Genomic DNA, 5,128 nt, shown 5'->3' on the forward strand with positions numbered 1-5,128 from the left:
ATCTAAAAGAATGTCTGACTTACAAAATATGATGTACATGTGTAGCAGTATGATTTCATTAAAATTGACAATAAATCAGAATCAATAAAGTAAAAGAAAGTGTTTCTCTAGATTTGAATTAAAAACAGATTGTTATAATGAATGTTCATGTGAAAATGTGTTAAAGACAAATCTAACTGAAGCAGAATTACATAAACTGAATGAAGCATGAAGTTGGATAACTATAGTTTAAGTGTTTTGATTATTCTTTTGTTATTTTTACTATTTGATCTTGCTTTTGGTTTTCTTTTGCTAAATTCATTGAATAAAATTTACTGCAATTAAAGTCTAAATTGTGGGCATTCACTTTTTAACCTTTCGTGAAACAGTAAAGGCAGAAGCAGGGGTGATTCTAGGATCAGAGCTTTGGGAGTGCTGAGCACCCAGAGAGCTGCCCAGCCAGGCAAGATAAACTTTACTCGTTACAATGAGACTTCTTCCCTGTCTATGTCAGTCCCTGCATCCTTAAATGTCTCCAGTTGTCCCGAGTTCTCTCTGATTGTCTCCTTGGTGCATTTAAACCCCTGTTCCTCCCTGTCCTCGTCGTCTGTTGTCTTCGTCTCCATTATCAGTCGTCATAATTTTACCATCTCTGTGCAAGTCTGCAAATTTCTTTATTAAATCATAAGATTCTTAAATTCATCATGTCTCTCTGTGCCTGGGTCCTCTTCTCAAAACATTTTAACACAATTTAATCCCACATTTGCGAAAGAAAAGCAAAACACTTTTTTGAAAAGTCTGTAACAAAACCATCAAATCTGATGAAGGTTATTTAAATGCTGCCAAAGACTACTACTGCAAAATAAGAATGGATTGGAATATAAAAAATACATATCCTAACTTCAATTACTGGGGAAGATTAACAAATGATGCTCATAGTGAGTAAAAAGTAAACTGAGTGCATTTTTTGGACAGAGATTCACTTTTAATGTGTATGTGTAATATACACACAAAACAAAGGCCGACTGAACAAACTACAGACCACAAAACCAGCCAAAAAAGGAGACAAAACGGATGAGCCCCCAAACCAAGTTATGACCCGCCTTGGAATAACTGTAACAAGAGCAGGATGTTCCGCGACTTCCCACATTTATTTAATTTATTTACGGCAATGGCACTCAGTACAACGATAGTGGGAGAGTATGATTTCAGGGTGAGCTATGGCCAACACAAGAAACAAAACCCAACCTATGCTTCGGTTCCCCTTTGACCTCTTCTGGAAAAAAGACAAAAGAAATGACACAGTCTGACCTCCCTGGTCTAACAACACAGTAGAAAACAAAGCTTCCCAAAATAATCAGCAGCTAATAAACACCCCTTGCTCCGCACTTCACACACATGCCCAAATTTAACTAAGTAGCTATGGCTGCGGCTGCTCCATCTGGACCTGAGGCAAGTGCACGGGAAGTTTTCCACACACCGCGGCTCTTCCGTCGTCCTTTTATTGATTACGTCCACAGCGGGAGCCAGTTACATCAGGCCGTTCCTTCCGTCCACCAACCACAGCCGAGCCCCTGCACAGATGAATTGGCATACACACATTCTGAAACAAACAAACAACACACGCACGTAACACAGATACATAAAAAATACACTCCAAAAATAGAAGACTCCTTGAATTTTACAAAAGTACAAAATATTAATTGAAAAAAATCTAAAACTGGAGGCACCTTTGCCTATGGTACAATGTATACAATGTAAGAAAAGATCTTTACTGCCGATAATACTACGGCTCTGCAGATTTTTTAAATTTTATTTTAACTAGTGCTGTCAAAATTAAAACTCGTTAACGTAGATTAAGCCGTCCTCACGATTAACGCGCTAAAAAAAATTTATGCTATTAACGCATCTGCAGTGCAGAATGACTCAAAATCCCTGAAATGTTTCTGTCAATGCATTTCGGGCAGTTTGTCCAAGTAGATTTACCTTCGCACATGCGCAAATGAGCAGGTGATCTGGTAGTGACGGGCAGCTGAAATAATCACATTGTGCAAGAAGGAATTTTCTTTGCACTGAAGCACTTGCAGTGATATCACATCACATCATACAATGCTGTGATTGCAACCATTCCCCAACCCTCTCTGAATGGTACTCATGGCCATTGATCACTGGGCTTTGATCAGTGGTTGTTGATCAATGGTCATGAGAATTTGCATAATTATGATTAAGGAACTGACCTCCCAGCCCATTGTTCCTTCAGTGGTGCTAGTTTCAGTCATTATGCAAATGTATGGTTTATAAGGTTGGGGAAACCTGCAGTCTGCTGAGACTGAAGAAGTCACTTGGATGAGTGATGAAACGTTTCTCCCACTAAAAACGCCACATTCAGATGAACAGAATCAACTTTTGGAGACGTGAAGCATACGTTAGCCGGGGATGCTGCTGGAACTTTGGCTAACACGTCATGCAGCTTGCGACAAACCACTCATGGAGCTTCGGGGACTCAGTAAGTCTACCTCGGACATATTAACTGACACAGTTGCCAAGTGGATTGCAACAAACTGCAGACCTGTTAATGTCATTGAGAACATGCACTTTACATAGCTTTGGTTCCTCCTTTCAAGGACTTGAAGTGCCTGCCCAAGAGTGTTTTGTTAACATGAATGTTCAAGATGTTTAATAAACGTGTTCAGTGTGTATATTTTTCCTTTTTTCTCAAGTCTGTTTGCTCATGCAAAATGAAATACGATTAATATAGATTAAAAATGAATATTTAATCATGATTAATCAAAATTAATCCACATTAACCCTTTGATGAATCAGATTAAAAATTGCAATTGTTTGAGAGCACTAATATATATATTATATTATTGTATACTTACCTTTTAGTATGTAGGTTTTTTAAAAAGTTGTATTTCACAGGAGAGAACCTGTGCTAAAAGAAAACTATTCAAAATCTCTTTGAATTTAAACACACATTCTTTTTGTTTATTCTCCATTTACTTCATTATATTGCATAAATGTCTGTTACAAGCTTAAATATGAAGTTGAAAAAGTGTAATTGCAGCCAGGCTATTAATTAAAAAAGTAATTGCAATTAATCGCCATTAATTACAGAAAATTGTGAGATTAATTAGTTAATTTTTTTTTAAATCTATTGACAGCACTAATTTTAACCTATGTCGCCTCACCTTCAGGTTGGCAAATCTGTCTGTAACTTTTTAGAGGTTAAGTCTCTCAAGCATCTTTTTCTCAACTGACATCAAAGCCAGGTGCTGGAGTCTGCTTTGACCCATGGTCCTTCTCAGCCAGGTATGGAGCTGACTCAAGACACTAAAAGACCTCTCACAGCTACAGCTGCTAACTGGGTTTGTTAGGGCAACCTGAATAACAGTTTTCAGTGTGGGGAAGATCTGATTATCCAGAAAATTTTACAATGTTAACATATCTGGAATGGCACCAGCCTCACTCTTGAGCTTTTGGCAACCATGACTTCCTCTGACTCAAGTTCAATATGGTAACACAGTGCCAGGGCTGACAAATGTTTCTGTTTTGCCTGTCACTATTCCCTGCATGTTTTCTTACCTGGTTCTTCCTGACCTTGTACTTTCTCCTCATGTTCCCCTCTTTCCTCGCTCCCTCTTTGGACTTACAATCATACACAAATAGATTGTATTCAATTAGATGAAAAAATTACATGAATATGAAAAAAAAATACTATTAAGATCACTAATAATAAAAAAAAAAGATCACTAATAAAAAGTCCTCTCAGTGTACTTTCAACCAAAAATCAAATAACCAAACCACATGCATAGGCTACGGACAATTTTAAGTTTTAGATTTTAAATAGAGATAGGCTCCAGCACCCCCCGCAACCCTGAAAAGGATAAGCGGGAGCGAATGGATGGATGGGATGGATTTTAAATAGGCTATATAATTTATATAGTCCTGTTGCTGCCATTGAAATTTATATAATATAAATTTCAATGGCAGCAACAGGACGGTCAACTGTTGCCCATTTTATTGTAGGGTAGCAAACATCGTCAGAAAACACGTTTTCAACACAGCAGGTTACCTGGTGTAATGTTTTTCAGCTAAAAAGAAACATGGTTTGACTCCTACCTAACTATATAAAGAGTAACTGAACGTTAAATGCAGCTAACATGTCCTGTTTTAAGCCAGGCACTTACACCTCTGCTCTGCTGTGTCTCAGCCACCATCACTCTGGCAGAAAGGGCGCTAGAGCCAGTCATGTTATTGACTTGCCAATTTTCCAATTTTTTTAAAGATGTGTTGTTACTATCAAATTCAAAATGAGCTAATATTTTTTCCTTAAAATGCAAAAACAGGGGGTCCTCAGTAGTTGTTTATATACACAGTTCTACATTTTAGCTGATTATGTTTATTAAATAAATTACACAATTTAATATGTAATTTATCCTTGTTCATCCCCATATGGAAAAGATATATATAAATCTTATAAAGTTTGTATCTGTCTTGTGTGAAACTTGTATGAAAAACATATAAGAGTGAAAACAGATATAAGATCCCTTGAAAAATTATATAATGAAACTTGTATGTTTTGGATACTTACTAAAACAATATATGAAAGTAATGAGAAAGTGGCCACTTTCATGAGTAAATCATGTAAGCCTTATATGATTTACTCAGGAAAGTGGCCACTTTCATGAGTAATCACATATAAGTTTTTACTATTTCTTTTCCATATGGGTGAGGTTAGATTTACCTGTTTGTTAAGACTATGTCCTGATGTGTAAATTCGAAGAATTACGTTTTCAAATGACCGTATTTTTGACTGTATTTTTAACCTAATTTAATCTGATGTATTCAACATACTGATATTAAGGCCTACTTAAGTAAGGTAGTATAATTTCAGTGTTATAGTTTCAAAAACACAAATACTTTGGACACTTATACTTTCACAATTATCAAGATAATTATATGATTTACAGTTTTTATAGTGTGTTTGTCACAGTTTGCGAGGCGAGCCGTGTGGAATTATTAAAGTATCCAAGATGCGGCACAACTGAGGTGAGGAAGCTTTATTTATGGAGCGTGCTCATACAACAAAGGTGAGGGTGGTGAAAAACAGAACTGAGTAAACCTAAACTGGGAAAACTAAGCATAG

General features: G+C 36.6%; 1 protein-coding gene across 1 annotated transcript in view; it reads left to right on the forward strand.

Annotated features, from left to right (window-relative positions):
- Positions 1–5,128, forward strand: part of LOC102289907 (glutathione hydrolase 5 proenzyme) — a 120,808-nt gene that overhangs the window by 14,860 nt on the left and 100,820 nt on the right. The window lies entirely within an intron of this gene.

Source organism: Haplochromis burtoni, unplaced genomic scaffold (assembly GCF_018398535.1).
Source record: "Haplochromis burtoni strain Fernald_Lab_line unplaced genomic scaffold, NCSU_Asbu1 Contig_916, whole genome shotgun sequence".
NCBI classification, from domain to species: domain Eukaryota; kingdom Metazoa; phylum Chordata; class Actinopteri; order Cichliformes; family Cichlidae; genus Haplochromis; species Haplochromis burtoni.